The sequence below is a fragment of the Leopardus geoffroyi genome, chromosome D1 (genome assembly GCF_018350155.1).
Source record: "Leopardus geoffroyi isolate Oge1 chromosome D1, O.geoffroyi_Oge1_pat1.0, whole genome shotgun sequence".
Classification (NCBI taxonomy): Eukaryota; Metazoa; Chordata; class Mammalia; order Carnivora; family Felidae; genus Leopardus; species Leopardus geoffroyi.
Window position 1 is genome coordinate 97,321,621 of NC_059329.1, and position 19,259 is coordinate 97,340,879.

Genomic DNA, 19,259 nt, shown 5'->3' on the forward strand with positions numbered 1-19,259 from the left:
GTCTCTCTCTCTCTCTCTCTCAAAAATAAATAAACATTAAAACAATTAAAAATAAAAAAGAGTGATCATTTGTTTTGGTAACAAAAGGACTTGAATAGGAAGTTTGCTCTCAAGGAAATGCAAATCAGTGGATGCCAAGAAATAAGAAAGAAGCCATTTGAGAAGCAAAAACCCCCGGGACCGTAGATGCGGCTGGTTGGTGAGATGTGGGGCAGAATGACCCAGCTCCTTGCTCCGTGTTGAACACTGGCGTGCAGCTGAGGGGGTTCGCTTTGCGGATCTGGAGTGGGTTGGTGCCTGGGGTCGTCTCGAGATGTGGCAAGTCCAGCATCCGCCAGCTGTCCTGAACCATTGGTGACAGTATGCTTCGGCGGGGAGGCAGTGTGGTACTGTGCTTAGAGCAGGCAGGGCTTGAAATCTGGCTGTGTTTTAGTCTCCTTTAAACCTCAGGCTTCTCTTGTGTAAAATGGGTTCCTTTTGAGGATTAAGTGAGATGAACAGAGAAAACTCTACAGCACAGTAACTGGCCCGAGATTCCTCAATAAATGTCTACTTAGTACCGTTAACATTTTCAAAATCACTGTCCCGACTAGCACCTGCTGGGCCTCACACAGCCTGCCTAGGCTCAGCTCTAGAGGGGGAAACTGAGGCTGAGAGCACACAAAAGCGATCGCTTTGAGTCCCAGGATTCAAAGGGAGAGCAGACCCAGGCTCCTGAGTCGTAAACCAGTGCTTTGCTGCGTATCACGCGGCTTCCTTTTATCATCGGGAAAGCTCAGGCGTTTCCTGAAAAGATTTAAAGTATTAAAAAAAAATCTTTTAAAGGAATTTACTGAGGTGAAATTCATATAACATAAAGTGAACCATTTTATTTTATTTTTTTTAAGGTTTTTGTTTTTAAGTACTCTCTACACCCCGAGTGGCGCTCGAAATTACAACCCCGAGACCGAGAGTCACATGCTCTGCCGACGGAGCCAGCCAGGCGCCTGTAACGTGAACCATTTTCAAGTGAAGGACTTGGTGCCATCCAGTTCATTCCCGGTGTTGTGCAAGCACCCGTCTAGTTCGCAAAACGTCCATCATTCCGAAGTCAGACCTCTTGCCCAGTAAAGCAGCTTCCCTCCATCCTCCTCTCCCCCAGCTCGTCGGTCAGTCTGCCTTCTCTCTCCAGGCACTGACCTATCCAGGATATTTCACATAAATGGAATCATGCAGGGGCGCCTGGCTGGCTCAGTCGGTAGAGCGTGTGACTCTTTTTTTTTTTTTTTTTTTTTTTAATTTTAATGTTTATTTTTGAGAGAGAAAGAGAGATGGAGTGCCAGCAGAGGGGCGGAGAGAGAGGGAGACACAGAATCCGAAGCAGGCTCCAGGCTCCGAGCCATCAGCCCAGAGCCCGACGCGGGGCTCGAACCCACAGACCGCGAGATCATGACCTGAGCCGAAGTCGGATGCTCAACCGACTGAGCCACCCAGGCGCCCCTAGAGCGTGTGACTCTTAATCGCGGGGTGTGAGTTCAAGCCCCACGTTTGACATGAAGCTTACTTAAAGATTTTAAAAAATTAAGACAAGAAAAGGTGGGGGCAAAAATTGGTAAATATGTGTCTCATCCCTAAAAAAAAAATAACAGACCTTCTGTTCTATAAACAGAGTTAAGACACCTCCACTTGCCGGGTCAGAAGTTGCAGTTTGAGCCACACACACAAGCGAGCACGCATGTGTCTGTGTCTCCTCCCTGGGTAGCTGCTGCTTTTCCACAGGCTACTGTGCCCCCGGGAGATTGTGTCTCTGTTGATGTTTCTTGACATAATCTGATGTTTTGGTTTTGCAACTGCCTCCATTAGGCACTCAGCACCATTCAAAGGGTGTGAGGAGAGAGAAAGACACACTCTACAGTTAGCCTTGGAAATAGAATCAGAAATACAAGCACTGTTAGTCTGGGGACAAACCCCTGGAGGGCATGTTTGATGCGTTTTATACATTTTGTTTAATTTTTGTAAGTTTTTTTTTGATGTTTTTTATACGTTTGATGCTTTTTAGACATTTTGTTTAATTTTTATAAGTTTTTTTAATGTCTCTTTATTTTTGAGCGGGGAGGGCAGAGGGGCAGAGAGAGAGGGAAACAGAGGATCCGAAGCGGGCTCTGTGCTGACAGCAGAGAGCCCGATGCGGGGCTCAAACCCACGAACCGTGAGATCATGACCTGAGCCGAAATCGGACCCTTAACCGACTGAGCCGCCCGGGCCACCCCATATTTTATGCTTTTTATTTTTTTTTTATTTTTTATTTTTTTTTTTTAACGTTTGTTTATTTTTGAGACAGAGAGAGACAGAGCATGAACAGGGGAGGGGCAGAGAGAGAGGGAGACACAGAATCTGAAACAGGCTCCAGGCTCTCAGCTGTCAGCACAGAGCCTGACGCGGGGCTCGAACTCACAGACCGTGAGATCATGACCTGAGCCGAAGTCGGACGCTTAACCGACCAAGCCACCCAGGCGCCCCGATATTTTATGCTTTTTAAAAGACATTTCCTTGGGGCGCCTGGGTGACTCAGTCGGGTAAGCGTCCGATTCTTGGTTGGGGCTCTGCTCTTGATCTCACAGTTCATGGGATCAAGCCCCATGTCTGGCTCTGTACTGACAGCCTGGAGCCTGCTTGGGATTCTCTCTCTCCCTCTCTCTCTCTCTCTGCCCCTTCCCCACTGGCTTCTCTCTCAAAAATAAATCAATGGACTTAAAAAAACAAACAAACCACATTCCCTTTAGTTCAGAGTAAAGTTGGGGATCTGCAAAGGTGTGCTGAGTGACGGGGTCACAGGACTGTATGGATGTGGTGACAGGCTCTTTAGTGAAGATGCTGCCGTTGATAAAATCCGGAACCCCCAGAAGAGCATAGGAGGGTCAGCTGGCTTCCTCGGATGACAGCTGTCGCAGTGGAGCCCGTGAGTGGGCAGGCCGTCAACAGCATGTGTTGCCATCAGCCTCCTGCTCGGGGCCGCTGCTTGGGGCCGTGCCTGGAGACGAGTCCCCTGCTCTCCGATATTAATCAAAACAAACGTCGCAGGTCTCCACCAGGCAGGCCTCCAGGCTGGGACGGCTTCTGTCCCCTGTGACCAGGCAGGCCTCACCAGCATGTCCTTTTGCAGATCTGCAGGCTTGCGTTCAGAGCTGGCCACTTCCTGGCCGGGTGACTTTAGACAGGTGGCTTCACCTCTCTGGGCCTCAGTGCCCCCAGGAGGTAACGGTAACCATGGAATGAGCTCCAGCTTGTAAGGGGCTTCGCCAGATGCCTGGCTCATTTCGGGGGCTCAGTTCTGTGATCGCTGTTACTACGCCCTCTCCTTCCTTGCTGGGCATTTTCTGTTTCTGACGTACAGTAAAAGCCGTGGCGAAGCTAGAGGCCTCCTCCGCTCTCAGGGCAGACAGTGCAGTGGAGACGGTAAACATGCAGGTGAAATAAAAGGCATGTCATGTGCTGCTGGGACACAGGGTGGGGCCGGGGGTGGGGGGTGTGGACTGCCTTCACGGTGACACCCTAATCTGGTTCCTGGAGGGTGGAGAGCAGATCTGGTGGAAAAGGTTCCCAGTGCGGGCCCAGCATGGGACGTGCTTCACAGGAGGTGCGCAGCGTGGCCTGACATGAGGTGTCCTGAAGGCAGGGGTGTGTGTGTGTGTGTGTGTGTGTGTGTGTGTGTGTGTGTGTTTTTAAGGTGGCATCTGAAGCCTACATAAAGCCTAAGGTGAGTCGTAAGTTAGGGTTGGAAGTTAGGATCCGTCTTTGGTGGGGGTAGCAGTTACTTTGGCTTTCGTCCCCCTTCAGAACTAGCCAATCCCAGGTCACGAAAGGAGCTCCCAGAAGGAAGCCCCACGGGGCCTGTGGAGCTCGGCACGGAGCAGGATGACTTCTCCAGCGGCCTGCCCACCAAGCCCATCCCTCGAAGGAAGGCAGGCGGCATTATCATTGGGCAGGTGCCAGGTTCATACAGTAGCCTCACCGGGCTGGAGGAGGGACTGATAGATCTGAGGGAGGGAGAGAGGTGCAGGTGGCCCCCAGCCCGGTGATGGCGCTGCTCCCGGCACCATGGGGTCTCTGGGGTTCCCAGGAGTGCCAGAACTGTCAGCACACACACAGGACACAAATGCCTTATTTTGCTCTGTGACGGAGATAAGTCCTCTGTGTGTGGGGGTTAATCAGTGAAATGACAGCACGGCCAAGCGGCCGCCTAGCCCCCCAGCACCAGGCCTGCCCTCTCAGATGCCCTACATACCCCTCACCTCATAGCAGCTGCTGTCCCCTGTGCTCAGCTCCCTTACTCTCTGAGTGGCCCTGAGATTTGCAGGTTTTCTCCAGCCCCTCCAGCCCGCTCCTGGCCTCCGCAGCCTGATGCTTTCTTCTTCTGCAAGACAGGGGCTCAGTCAAGCTGTTTCCCAAGAGACGACCCTGAGCAGAGAAAGGCCAGCTGAATGCCCTGTGGGCAGGGACCCAATGGCCATGACTGGGGGGCCTACACAAAGGAAAGAGGCTGCACCTGGGGTGGATGTGGGCACCTTGCCCGTCTTGTCTGCCCAGGACTCCCTGCGTGATCACAGGCACTCACATAAGCTCTCTGAGCCTCAGTTTCCACAGGGGAATGTGGGGATCATCACACATGCTTGCATTTGTGGGGTTGCCCCAGTGCTCGACACCCAGGGATCAGGAGCGCAGGGTGAGTAAACTGGAGACAGGTTTAGGCTTCTCACATCCCAGGCAGGCTGCCGGAGGGTTCTTGAACTTTCTACCCAGCAGGCACTGCCGGGAGAAAAGACCTCTAAGAACTAGCTTTGCTTGCTTTGTGACCTTGGACAAGACACTGGGTCTTTCTGAATGAGGCTAAACGTGGGACTTGTACAACTGCTCCCAGCACAGGCCTTATGGCATACGCAACACAAGTGCCTCAAGTGCTTTTATTTTGCACCCCCCCTCTTTTTTTTTTTTTTTTTTTTTTTTTTGCAAAATGTGCAAAACCTGGCACCGAGAGGCTCAGGAAGGAGCGTGTGGGTGAGGGCACGGTGGCCCCTGGCAGTCCACCACGGAAGGCCCCGCAGGGCAGAGCCGTCCGGGGTCCTCAGGATCCGTCAGCCCAGCTCCGCATACCCGGGGCGCAGGCACACCCAGGCCTGGAGAAGGGTCTGAGCAGAGCAGAGGCTGAGATGGGAAAAGAGGAATCAAGGGCGCAGAGACCCTGGGCATGGGGCCTCGGAGACAGATCCTTCAGAGATGATCAAACTTTATAAAGCAGCAAAACCACTTTTTCAAAGGAAGCCCAAAATAGGAAACAGACAAAAGCCAAAGCGAGTCCTCGGGCGGTTTAATTCTTCTTTGTGTGGTGGAAAATGCCTCATTGTTTGTGGCAATCAGCAGAGCACCAGGGTGGAGGGTCCCAGACTTCATTTCCTTTACCCATAAAAAAAATTTTTTTAAGTCAGGACTGACATCTGCATCTGGTTGATGGCCTCTTCCTGTTGGAGAGTGAGGATGTAAAAAAAAAAAAAGAAAAAGAAAAGACAGCTACCATCTCCCATCCCATTATTTCATAGGATAAAGATTTGCCCCTTTCTCGGGCGGGACAGGACAGGAGGGACAGAGCTTTACCAGGAGGACACCCGGCTTCACGAAAACTCCGTTCCCTCGTCTTGAGTGTGCTCGTTTGCCGATTTGAAACCCACAGCGGGAAAACAGCAGGTGGGAGCCCCTTCCAGAGGGTTTCCAGTCACAGGGGTTGAAAAGCATTGATTTCTTCCAACGCCTCCTTTTACAAGTGTGGACACTGAGGCCCTGAAGACAAGACAGCTCATTCATTGAATGATACTTCTTTTTTTTTTTTTTTTTTTAATTTTTTTTTTTTCAACGTTTATTTATTTTTGGGACAGAGAGAGACAGAGCATGAACGGGGGAGGGGCAGAGAGAGAGGGAGACACAGAATCGGAAACAGGCTCCAGGCTCTGAGCCATCAGCCCAGAGCCCGACGCGGGGCTCGAACTCACGGACCGCGAGATCGTGACCTGGCTGAAGTTGGACGCTTAACCGACTGCGCCACCCAGGCGCCCCATTGAATGATACTTCTTACGTGTCTGTTCCCCATGCCATTCACCAGGCCTGGGTTAGCACTGCAGCCTCCAAGGGAAGATCCGCCTCCGAGGACCAGATCCCACAGGGAGTCGTGGGTAGCATCATTTGTTCGTTCGTTCATTCGTTCATTCATTCACTCGTCAGAGCGACTACCGTGCACCCGCCAACTGGCGATATAGACTATGAAGAGGGCTTGCAAGGTACCGCCCGATGGAGTTTAAAGTCTGATGGGCAGAAACAAAAGAGGAAAATTAAAGGAAGCGACTAAGCAGGAAGATTTCAGGAAGTGAAAGTGATACAAGGGTGATGAAACAAGATAACAGGAGGTAATGGGGGTGGTCAGGTACATCTCTGATGAGGTGATGGTTGTGTGAAGGCCTGAACCATGACAAGAACCTGGCTGTGCAGAGAGCTGGCAGAAGAACATACCAGACAGGAAATCAGGTCTGGGGTGGAACAGGGCCTGGTCGTGGGGGAGCAGTCACTCGTGCGGAGGTTCGGTGAGTAGGGAGTGAAGGGGAGAGAGGAGGTGAGAGCAGGCGCAGAGACTTCCTCTGCGGACCCTGAGGGGAGGAGGCCCAGGGCCAGAAGTGCTCAGCGGGCCTCACACTGGGGTCTGCCTGAGGTTGGGCCAGTGTGGAAATGGAAACCCACCTGGACCCTGGCCTGTGATGTCACAGCGGGGGGTTTCCAGGTACCCGGCTAGGACGCACCTTCTAACCTGACACATGAACTGGGTACACAGACCAGGGTGAACCAAGGCCCGGGAGCATGCCTTCTGTCAGCTCGGTGTCCTTCTCAACCCACCTCAGGTCTGAAAACAGGTGAATCCCATCCCCATTTCCAGAAGGTGACAGTGAACGAAGAGATGGAAAACCCAAAGGCGTAATTAATTCCCCAGCAGCACTGCCGCCCCACCCCTCCCCAGCGGCTGCTGGGCTGGAGGGAGCACCCTCAGAACTAGGGTGTGGGGTCCAGAGGCCTGCCCAGCTGAGGCATCACCTCTGCTGTCATTGGTGTGCGTGTGTGTGTGTGTGTGTGTGTGTGTGTGTGAGTGAAGGGGGGTCTGGTCTGTTGAGGATTGATGGGAGTCCCTCCACAAATATTTACCGAGCACCTCCTCGATGCTGGAGATCGTTCGAGGCCTGAGGGTGCTGGGGTGATGATAAATACATACCTTAGATGAACACAGCTCATGGTAGGTGTGCTGAGGAAAATAGAGATTGATGACAGAGCAGCATGGTGGAGGGAGGGGTGTGCAGCCGCTTCAGACCGAGGCATCAGGGAGGACTTCTCCTTGAGGAGGCACAGTTGAGAGTGGAGCCTGAGAGCCGCCAGCCATGGATCAGGAGGAGGAGGAGTGCGCCAAGCAGACGGGCCAGCAGAGGCACCCAGGTGGGAGCAGGATGGCATGTCCCAGGACCATCAAGGTGACCGGCGGCTGCAGCAGAGAAAAAAGGGCTGAACTAGAGCAGGAATGGCAGATAGGATTCCCTGTTAGTGCCGACTCCAACCCGTGATCGCACCTGCTAATGCACTGGGCTCAGAGCCTCCCTTCTGGGTTGGTCAGCAAAGAGTGCTGTAATTGATTAGTGATGTCTGCCGTGGGTGAGACTAAGAAGGGTTTCGTGCATGCCCTGCATTTGCCAGACCGAAACTGGCAAGAGAGCACGCTGGGTATGTTTGGGCTTGTACCTGTCTTCGGCACTTGTGTGTCTTATCCTCTAGTTCATCAGAGTTGAGGGTGGTGTGTGCCCCCTGGCACAGCCCAACACCAGAGAATAATAGTAGCTGATATGTTCCACCACCTTGAAATTTATGCCAGGCCCTGGTGCTTATAACCCATGAAGCCTTCATAGCAACTCTGGGGATGGATCTTAAGTCCTTTCTCTTGATTTTGAGGCCCAAAGAACTCATTCACGGTCCTGCAGCCAGCAAGAGGCAGGGCCAGGACTGGAACCCATCTGACTGCCAACCCCCTGTTCTTTCTGTGGCAACAGCTGCCTTCTCAGAGAGGGTGAGGGCCCCGCACACATTCGGAGACTCAGCCCTGACAGAGAATCACTTGGGGAATGAGTCGATGAGAAATCGATGCTGACTGCCTGCTTCTCCTGTCGCTTCCTGCTCTCCCTGAGCCTGCTGTCTCCAGTGAATTCTGCCTCCAAGTCAAAGTGAGCGTAGATTTACTGGAAGGATCTGGCTCTCAGGCTGCCTTGCTGTCTGGGTGCAGGGGCTGGGCCGGGCCAGCCAGAGCCTGGCAGCCTTCCCTTTCCACAGCTGTCCTCTTCTCCCTCTTCTCCCATTTCTCCTCGGTTCTGTCCCTGCCTGGGAAGCATGAGAGTGCCCGGGCTCTGGTGTGGGTGACGTTTGGGACAGGGATGCTGGTGCCAGAGCTGTGGTTAGCAGTCCCGGGCACAGTCTGAGGGGCTACTTTCAGGAAGGTCCCTCTGAGGGAGGTGTGAGGCCAGACGGGCAGGTGTCGGGGCCTGCGTGGCAACACTCAGGGCACCTGGTGAACCCCACTGTCTCAGCATACTGGAGAGGCAGCTAAGGGCACGCCCAAGGGGGCCGTCCCAGGTTTCCACCCTGGCTCTGCTGTCTCCCAGCATTGTGAGCTTGAGCAAGTCCCGTCACCTCTGTCCCTCTCGTAGTAAAATGGGATTTGTATTACTTATCACCAAAATAGTGCCACAGAACAAAAGACCCCAAGCTCAGTGGCCTAAAGCAATGCTTATCCACGTGTTCTAGAGCTGTGGGTCAACTGCACCTTGGCTGGGCTGGCCCGGTCTCCAGGCTCCGGGATCCGGCTGCAGGTTGAGTCTGAATCTACTCCATATGTGTCTCTCTTCCTCTTTGGAACAGCAGCTGCTGGGGCCTGTGGTCTCCTCTCCGTGTGGGTATTCTGGGGCCCAGGCTAAAGGGGCAGCGGCTACTGAGACATGTCCTTGTGGCAGTTGAACAGGGCGTTTAAGAGGGCCCTCCCAACCACACAGGGACAGTCCTGCCTCTGTTCTGACATCCCATTGGTCAAAGCGGGTCACCCTGCCAGACCTAAAGTCAGGGGCAGGCAGTCACTGCCTGCGGATGTGGATGAATAATTCTTACAGGGGAGGGAAGACTCGGGCAGTCTAAGGCTACCGCTGAGGTTTGGAAGGACTCCCACACCAACCACAGCGCGGCACTCTGTGCTAGAGGCCATGCAAGGTGCTTCAGGCGTGGCCCCTGTGGGGTGGCTGTTCCCTGCCCCCATCTACTTCACAGTTGGGCAATGAGGTGCGGGCGCTCTAGTCTACCCAGGCCACTGACCCTGTGTCCGAACCCTTAGCCGCTACGGTCCCGGCAGTTGCCCAGTGCGGCTTCCTTATATCCAGCCTGACAACGGTGCCCGGGGTGCCAGCAGTCACTCCTGCTATGTAGTTGGAAAGTCTGAGGCCAGAGAGGGATGTCCCATGGCTGAGATCACCCATCTGGGCAGCTGGAGAGTCTGGCTGCAGACGTTTGCTTGTTTCCATGCTGAGTGCCCGTAGCCGCTCTCTTCAGCCTCCAACATCTATTAGGCTAGGAGAGCAGAGAGCACTAGTCTGCAAGTCAGGATATCCAAATTTTGCCTCTGGCTAGGTGTGTGATGTGGGCAATCTCTGTTGTTTAACTTGGCTGCTATGGGACTGATGGTGAATGACAGGAAAGCCCGTTTCCCTCCGAGAGCCTGGCCCGTGCCGCCCTGCCCGTGCAGGAGTCGCTATTTCTATACATCCTCCAGGACGAGGCCCTCCTGGGCCCTGACCCTGACCTTCCTCCAGCCCTGGCCCTGAGGCCAGGGAGAGCCTGGGGCCTGAGGGCCGGAGGATTTCCTGACTCAGCCCCACCAGCTGGCCACGGAGCATTCTGTGGGGCCCACACCCCAGCCCGGGTTCTCTATTTCCAGCAGATCAGGGCGGGCATGGAGGTTGGCACTGATTTTGTTGAAAGGTGACTGGCCCCAACGTTCTGTGTTTATCTCAGTCCTCGCTCCCTGCTTCTCTCCTCTGAGAAGCAAGAGAGGAAGGAGGACCCTGCTCCTGAGGGCAGAAAAGATAAATCTTTGATCCGGGCCTCACTTTCCCCACCTGTATGATACGAAGCCAGACCAAGCTAAGGGGATTGAGGGAGCTTTGGTGGGGGCAGAACTGGAGAATCCACCCTCCATCCTTCGCTGATCCCACAGGGCTGGGGAGCACGGCAGCCAATGTCCGCCTCTCATCCTTGCAGGGGAAGGGAGGACGAAGTTAACTGTTCTTTATTGACTTTCTTTCATGTGCCAGATCCTATATAACAATAGTTATTTTATATATCTATATACCGTGTCCTTATTTGGCCTATAAGATCACTGGAAGAGCCCTGACTAGGGCTTGGGCCCTAGGCCTGAGTCCTGGCCCTGCCGCTAAAAGCACGCTGCCCGCCTACCCTGAGCCTCAAGTCTCCCCATATGCCAAGTAGCCCAGTTGATCTCTTACACCACTCATGACCCTGATAGTCCACAGTTGGGCCTGACAGTTAAGGAAACACTGCAGGCCTTCCTTTGCCTGTCTGAACAGGAAGAATCATCATTTCAGACCCAAGGTTTATGGATTGTTTAGAACGCTCACTGGTATCCAAGCCACCGATGCTTCTGGCTTCTAGATGTGAACCTGGTTTTGAGAATGGAGTCAATTCGTCCTGAACCCTCATCCTTCAGTGTCACCTTAAGACAGACTCTTCTCTTGAGTAGTTTGGACCAGTCTTTCCAGAAGCAGGGGCTGGACAAGATTACCCGTCAGGCTCCTGTTCTCTGCTTCTGTGTAGGAATTTGCACCCCATCAAGCGTCTTAGGGCTCATTAGAGACCTGGAGGAGCTGGTAACTATAAGGAGTGAGGTTAGGGTATCTGGACTTCCGGGAGTGGGGGTGGGGCTGCAGAGACCTGCTACATTTCATGTCCCCCCACAGGGGCTCAGGGAACTGGCTGTGTGTGTGTGTGTGTGTGTGTGTGTGTGTGTGTAGGGTTCTTTAAAACTGTTAATTGTCAGGGTAAAAATATTTTCACACATTTTCTCTCCAGGAGAACGTTATTACTGAGCATACTGACAGCCTCATTGAAGTCAAATGGCCGCAGTCAACATGGAAATCCTAATTAATAGATGTTCATGCTGCTCTTGGGTATGGCAGCGGAAGTAATTATCGTGATTTAATTGACTTTTCTCCCCTCTGTTATGCACTCTGCCTTTTCCATTTTCTTGAGCTGGGAAGGTTTTTTTTTTGCTGTTGTTGTTTTTAACCTTCTATCTCCCCCCACCCCCTTTATACACACTGTCTCTCACACCACTGTTCTATTTGTCAAATCCTGTCACAGTAAATATTGTGACAGCACAAATCTCTGTATTACAGAAAAGTCCAGAGCCTGAGCCAATGGCTTACTTATTATGAGCGTATTGGTTTTGTAAAGGCACACTCAGACCCAGCAAAGGTGTCTGGAAGGAGAAGGCAAATCGATTTGCTCAGAGGTTCTGGTTTCAGCAAGTTCCTTGGGACTACGTGGGATAAAGGGCCACATGAGCTTGCTGTCCAGAGACAGTCAGGGTTACAGGAACTCCAAGGGGCAAAAATGGGGCACCTCTGAGCTCCTGCAGCCAGAAGACCATCCGTGGAATTCTGTGTCTGGTCAGGACCCCTCCAGGTGGCTCATTGCTCTCTCTGCTTTGACTAGCATGGTCTGCTAATTTATTGCCCATAACCATCAGGTGAGGGGACCCCAGAGTCCTCATGGGTTTCAGTTCAGCTCCACACGCCAGCTGGACATGCCCCCCAAACCTCCCCACGCAAGCCTGAATGCCCTCCACGCCAGGCCATGCCTTACCCTCCAGAGGTCAAGCGTCGGGCTGGCTGCCCTGGGTGCAGGTGTCCTTTCTGGTCCAATCAGCTGTGGCGAACGGGCAAGGTCATGTGTCTGATGTCCGCTCCACAGGAGCTATGGACAGATGCAACTGTGGGAGGGGCCACAGTCCCCTGGAGAGCTACATGCTTGGTTTGAATCCTGGTTCGGCCACTCACTTGCTGGGCATCTTTGGGCAAAGTACTTAAACTTTCTGTGCCTTGGTATCCTCATCTATAAGATGATAACATTTGCTCCGTAGGGCTGTGATGAAAGATCAACGACTTCAGCCTTGTTAACTTTGTGGTAGGGTCAAGTGAACGTGTGAGGCTGCTCCCAATGTATGGTAAGCAAGTGAGAATAAGAATATCCTAGGGTTACAGACAGTGAGGACTGCAGTGAGCCCAAGCGCTCATCTAGGTTAGCCCTCTAATTGTACACCCAGAGAGGGGCTGTAACTTCTTAAGGTCGAATAACTTTGACTAATATGATGTTGGACTATTCGGCATGGAGCTAAAATTAAGACCAAGATATTTCCTTAGGTCTCATTGGGGATTGTTAAGATCACTTGACTTTTAATTAGAACATTACAGATAATACAATAAGGTGGAAGGGGAAATGAACCTAGATTGTTCTCTTTCTTTTCTCTGTCCCCATATGGAAATTCTGAGTTAGGCACATATTAAGGCTTTAACCTTTTGAAGCACATTATCTTCATTGATCGTCTTTTTCAGATGATTCCTGCATATTGGGTCAGTGGGCCAGACATCACCACCCAGCTGTGTTGTTTTGGACCCTTAGCTTCTCTGAGCCTTGGTTTCGTCATCCAAAAAATGGGATATACTACCCTACTGGACTGAGTGCTTCTCAAGGGCAGGAATGGTTTCTTCTTTGCCCCATCTTCTTCTAGAATGTTGTCTAGCACACAGTAGGTGTTTGCAGAAATTTCTAGAAATGAGGTGACTAATGACCCCCTCGAGGTAGTAGTGAGGGTCAGAATAAGTCAGGTGAGTATAGACGGGCTGTCCGGATGGCTGTGCTCCTGAAAGGTGAGACCATTTGATACAGGAACCAAGGTTCTGAGAAATCAAGAGACTCCAGTCTGCAACTGTAATAGAGAAATGGAGTTCAGAAGTGAGTGGAAGATGTGGAAATGGTGACAAGCAGAGGAGACGACTTTTTTTTTTTTTTTTAGAGAAGTCTGGTTGTGAAAGGCAGGGAAGACACAAAGTCACAGCTGTGCGTTGCAGGGGGTATCGAGTGCTGGGGATACCAGGGAACTTTGGCAGGTTGATGAGACATGGCCAGGTAGAGGAGGTACTCGGTAAATGCCTTCTGGATGAAATGAACTTCTGTCTGAGCCCTGGGGGTTGCCAGAGTCTCCCCCAGCATTCTCAATGACAGTCGTGGATGAGACAGTTGGTAATAACTGAGAGCCCGAGACTAGTGTATTCGCTGGGGTATTGCTGGGTGTCACAGGAGGTAAACCACGAATCTTTGCAGCTTAACCCAGTGCACATTTATTTGTCACCCAGCAACTTTTCAGTGAAAGTGGAGGGCAGTTTCCACACAGTGTTTAGGGCCCCTACTTCTTTCCATCTTCAACATGTGTCTTCCAAGATCACCAGGGAAGGAAGAAGAGAAGCCTGAGACCGCTCATCTGCTTTCTCCTCAAATAACTCCCACTCTTATTGGTGAGGAGTCACATGGCACATAGGGCAAAGGAGTATGGGAAATGTAGTTCTTGGCTGGCCAGCCCCTTCCTCATTACATTGGCCTGGAAGGGTTCACATAATTCTCACTTCCATTGGTGAGAATGAGTCACATGGACACACAGGTGCAAGGGAAGCTGGGATATGTAGTTCCTGGCTAGCCAGCCCCTTCCTAGCCACAGCCCTTCACTCTGGAAGGGGAGCAGGAGTGTTTGAGGGACAGCTACCTTCTCGGCCCTGGAAATGCAACCGCTTTCAGCTGTCTGAGGAGTACCTCCCAGCAGCCTGAGGAGACACAGCCCAACTGGGAAAATGTCAGGCCCGAAATGAAGACCAGGGCCCTGCTCCCGAGAGCAGAGAGAGAAATCATTGGTCAGGGCCTCGGTTTCCCCCACTGGTTATACTCTGTCCTGCCAGACCACGTTGAGGGGTGGAAAGAGCTAAGGGTGGGCATGAGCAGGCAGAACTGAGCGTGAGCACCCGCTGTTTCACCCCCCAGCTGTGTGACATCGGGCAGGTGTCTCACCTTTCTGAATCTCTCTGAAATCCTCCCCGAGTTGCTGTTTGGGTTAGCGAGAGATCGTGGCGTAGCATTGGCCCCCAGGAAACGTGAACTTCTACTGTTAGTATCCTCTCCCCCTTCATTACGTCATCAGAAATGGAAGGTCACAACTTAGGTTTAAGGGCAAGATGGATTGATATTGCTATGAGATATTTTTGTAAATGTTTATTTTTGAGAGGAGGGGGGGCATGAGCGGGGGAGGGGCAGAGAGAGAGGGAAACACGGAATCCGAAGCAGGCTCCAGGCTCTGAGCTGTCAGCACAGAGCCCGATATGGGGCTCAAACTCGTGAACCGTGAGATCATGACCTGAGCCCAAGTTGGACACTCAACCAACTGAGCCACCCAGGTGCCCCTGTCTTCAGCATTTTACTTCGCTCTCTGTGACCATTAGAGGAGCCCATTCGGGCCACGGAGCTGGAAAGGAGGACGAGAAAGGAGTCAGCCACTCTGGATCTTTCTGTCCCACTCACATGGGGAGACCAGGATTGATGGGGCTCGTTTCTTTCCTGGCTCTAAGAACACGGTCTGGAATTCTGCTCTGTGGCGAGCCGCTATGAATGAGCTGAAACACTAAGTTTGGTACTGACCCCACCACCACCTTTCCAGGGTCTTCCCTCAGTGTCAAACCTGCCTCACCTTCAACAGGTGGGAGTCTGGAGTTAAGGCCTCTGGGTTTCTTTGAGTTTAGCTGAGTTCTAAGAAATCTCTAGGCTCTGGGTGCTTGTGCGTTCTCTCATTTGTGGCCTTCCCCCTCTGCTAGGGAGGGTTGGATCAGAGCCCCTCCTTCCTTGCCCCCTCTAGCTGTCATTATTTAGCATTCAAAATTTGTGGTCGTGGTGACTTATTCGGTGTGGAAATGTGTTGCCTACTCCCCACTTTGGCTTAGCTTTTGGCCTCTGGGGGGGGCCTCTGACCACCAGCCAGCTGGGAAAGGGGGCAGGGACAGGAGCTATGTGGCTCTGAAGAAACCAAGCTGTGAGGGGCGGGTCCCTGGGAAAGATCTGAAAAGAATGTTCCCCCAGGAGGGGAATGGGTCATTCTACTCTACCTTGTGTCTTGGGGCAGTCCTGGCGGCTCTGTGACCTCCAAACAAAGCCAGCCCCTGGCCTGGGGCTGTGGGAAGCCAGGCGGGACAATGGGAGGAAGGAGAAAGCCCGGAGATAAAGCCCAGGGCCCAAGGGTCTGTGCCTGGGATTTGGAGGCCGGCTCCTCGCACCCACTGAGAGGAGGCTTCAGTGTAAACACGGGCTAGGCTTCCTGTAGGGTAGTTTTTATTGTGCTGTGATTCTTGAGATGATTGCTTCCTCTCAGGAGAAGCCTGCTCAGGGGCGAACTGTGCATCTGATGTTTCCATGGGGACACTGCTATCATTCATTCATTCATTCATTCATTCGTTCATGCCACAGACCGCCTGGTGCCAAAGGCTATTCGTGGTGCTAGGAATAGAAAAATCAACATTGGGGGTGCCTGGGTGGCTCAGTCGGTTAAGCGTCCAACTTCGGCTCAGGTCATGATCTCGCGGTCCATGAGTTCAAGCCCCACGTCGGGCTCTGCGCTGACAGCTCAGAGCCTGGAGCCTGCTTCGGATTCTGTGTCTCCCTCTCTCTCTGACCCTCCCCTGTTCATGCTCTGTCTCTCTGTCTTAAAAATAAATGAACATTAAAAAAAATGTATAAAAAAAAAAAAAAGAAAAATCAACATCTGCCTGCCCCTGTCCTTAATGACATCTTTTCTGTTGCAGTTCAGCGAGACCAGGGAAACAGCAGAGTGTGAGGCCAGGGAAACAGCAGAGTGTGCCCAAGCTCGAGAAGTGGTGCTGAGGGGGCCCCCCCGGTCGGGCCCCACGCTGGCAGGCCAGAGGTGTTGTGACCTGAGCGCCCTTGGTGCCTCCTGAGTATCAAAGGTGGGCCAAGAGTTCCCTGGTTTTAAGTCTCTGACTCCAAACCAAAGGAGTCTTTCAAGGTAGCCAGGTAGGTGCTGATGTTTTTCCAGCACCTTCCACGTGCCAGGAAACGGCGTTTTATGTGGAGGACTGCAGGACTCCATCACCACCCTGCACTCCTCTCGCTGGGTCCTGTCGCCTCTCGTCACCCTTGCTGTACTGCTGAGTTCTCAGGCACCAGCAGAGGCTGAACCCCTCCCAGCGCAAGGCTGGTCTTGCGTGACCTGATGCGGGCACACGTGTGGGGGCCTCCTGATGTACGTGAACAGGAAACAGGAGCCAGGGGCTGGCTGTCTCGTTAAAGGTTTCCGGAACGTCTCTGGATGGGCACTTGAGCCTAAGAGAAATACGTCAGAGTGCGTTGTCTGGGTTTGCATATCACCGGGGGCCTGGACTCTTGGATTCTTTTACAAGGCCATTTTATGGACCCCCAGACTTCCCTGGTTTATACAACAGAGACCCTGAGGCTTGTTTTTCCAGTAATAAGCCTAGCATGGGGTGCTTGCTTGGCCTGTTATATAGTACACACAAGGCAAGGTGGCCTTGGAAATCAGGGTGTTTTCATTCTGGAGCAGGGAAAACAGAAGGAGAGAAAGAGAGAGAGATAGAGAGAGAGAGAGAGAGAGAGAGAGAGAGAAAGATAGAGAAAGAAGGAAAGAAAGAAAAAGAAAGGGAAGGAAGTAAGGAAGAAAAAGAAAGAAAGAAAGAGAAAGAAAGAAAGAAAGAGAAAGAAAGAAAGAGAAAGAAAGAAAGAGAAAGAAAGAAAGAAAGAAAGAAAGAAAGAAAGAAAGAAAGAAAAAGAAAGAAAGAAAGAAAGAAAGAAAAAGAAAGAAAGGTGGGAGGGAGGAGAGAAAGAGAGAGGAAGGGAGGGAAGAAGGAAGGGAGAAAGAAAGAAAGAAAGGGAGAAAAGAAAGAAAAGAAAAAGGAAAGAAGGAAGGAAGGAAGAAAGAAAGAAAAGAAAGAAAGAAAAAGAAAGAAAGGTGGGAGGGAGGAGAGAAAGAGAGGAGGGGAGGGAAGAAGGAAGGGAGAAAGAAAGAAAGGGAGAAAAGAAAGAAAAGAAAAAGGAAAGAAGGAAGGAAGGAAGAGAAAGAAAGAAAAGAAAGAAAGAAAGAGAAAGAAAAAGAAAGGAAAGAAGGAAGGAAGGAAGGAAGGAAGGAAGGAAGGAAGGAAGGAAGGAAGAAGAAAGGGAAAGTTTGCCTCCACTGGTACACGAACTGCAGACATTTGGATTTGCCCGTGTGTCTGTTGCCTGCGAGAATCCCCAGTATTGGCCCCTAAGCTTGCTGTGTGCCCAACGGTGTGCTCAGAGCTTTGCCTGCCTCATCTCTCACTCCGTTTAGAGATGAGGAAACTGACGCACAGAGTGGTTAAGTAACCTACCCAAGGTCACACAGCTAAGCAAGCGGTAGAGCCAGGATTTAAACCAGAAATGCCTGACTCCGAAAGCCGGAGCTCGCTCTTCGTGCCACAGGTCTGCCTCTTAATGTCTGCGTGGCCTGTGGCTAGACACACACAGGTGCTCGTAGACTGAGCAGAGCCGGAGTCAGCTGGAGCAGGAGGAGTTGCCCTGGGGGTCCAGGGGAAGTGTGCGATTTTACTCTCTCTGCATGGTGTCGTGCCTCTGGGATGCCTTTTCCCCTCCCTATCCCTTAGGCTCCTATGCCCAGCTGGCCCAAGCCTTACCTGGTTGGGAGGTTCTTTCTTCCACACCTGAAGATGCTTGGACTCTGGGGTGCACCCTGTCTGGCCCGCCCAGGAGCCTTTATTTGGTGAGGGCCCTGCCTGGGTGAACGGCCCCTGTGGGCCCGGTGAGACTCCTCCCCGCAGGGCATTGCTCCCACTTAATCTTACCTGTCAACCTGATGCTTTCCCCGGCTGGCTGCCATCATCTGACCTCAGGCCCCCATCCTGGGACCTCCAGCTTCCGGGGCTGCTTTTCCAGATCCCCGAGGTAACGTAACACATGACAGGGATCCCAGTGTGGAAAGCCCATAGACTGACCGGGACCAGCAGGCCTCGGGCATCATTGTCAAGTGATCTGAGGACTCAGGAGGGGCCTCACCCTTGGAGGGCTCCTGTCTTGAATGACTTCTGATGCTGAGCTCACGTTGGGGGGGACAGTGCTGGGGAGAGAAGGGAGCAGTGAGTTGGTATCTGAGATTTGGCCCTCGACTCTGTTCTGACAGGGAAGCTGTGTGACCCTAACGTGCCTTACTGCCCCCTGAGCCTCAGTCGCCTCATCTGTGAAATGGAGAGATGGGGTGGGAGGTTGAATTAGATGGTGAATGTCTTATGTGCCTTCGGTGTGCCCTGCTCGGAATCTCCAGAATTTGGGGGACAGACTCCTCAAGGGGAAGTAAGGGGAAATGAACTGAGGCAGAAACTAGGCCCAGTCTTCTGGGGATGTGGGATAATTTAGTCAGCGGGAAACAGACAAGGAATGAGGCTAGAGGAGGCGTTAACCCACCCTGCTCTCTGTCCGGCCCTGCCTCTGTCGCCTGGCCAGCGTGCCAGCTTCTGGAAAGAATGGGTTCCTGATAGCTTGGCTGAACGTTCGCCCCCATCCGGGACCCCCACTCAGCTTGTCTTCCACTGCATTCGACCTGTCCAATCTCTGTCCCACCCCCCGGGTCATAGCCTCCCCTGGTCCTGCGGTCCCTCCCAAGTCCTGGACTCGCGTGTCTGCGCTGGAACAGAGGAAGGGGTTCCTTTGTCACCTTTGTTCATCTTTATCATGGCCTCAGCCTGAACCTGGACTCAAATGATCCACCTTTCAAAACCTGGTCTACTAGACCGCATGTGATTCAGAATATTCCCCTAGACGCCCATCTCCATGTTTCACAGCAAGACAAAAGGTACCTCGCCAGCTAGAAAACTCACATGTGTGCATGAGACCCGGTGTGCCGGGGGACTTGGAGACAGGTGCACGGAGGAAAGGGCACGTGGGCTCCTGCAAAAGAAGGTGGCAAAGAGCTGGGAGCCCCGCGACGGCCCTGCCGTGGGCTGGCTGGAGGGCCTTTGGCAATTCTGATTTGCCTGGGACGTCGTCTC

General features: G+C 52.4%; 1 protein-coding gene and 1 long non-coding RNA gene across 6 annotated transcripts in view; one reads left to right on the forward strand and one right to left on the reverse strand.

The window, feature by feature from the left end:
- Nucleotides 1-19,259, forward strand: part of TSPAN18 (tetraspanin 18) — a 190,080-nt gene that overhangs the window by 83,154 nt on the left and 87,667 nt on the right. The gene's annotated exons all lie outside the window — the stretch shown is intronic.
- LOC123601629 lies at nt 5,247-5,769 on the reverse strand. Its single transcript, XR_006714202.1, has 2 exons — nt 5,629-5,769; nt 5,247-5,430 (listed from the first exon to the last, which is right to left on the reverse strand). It is a non-coding gene; the product is annotated as an uncharacterized LOC123601629 (long non-coding RNA).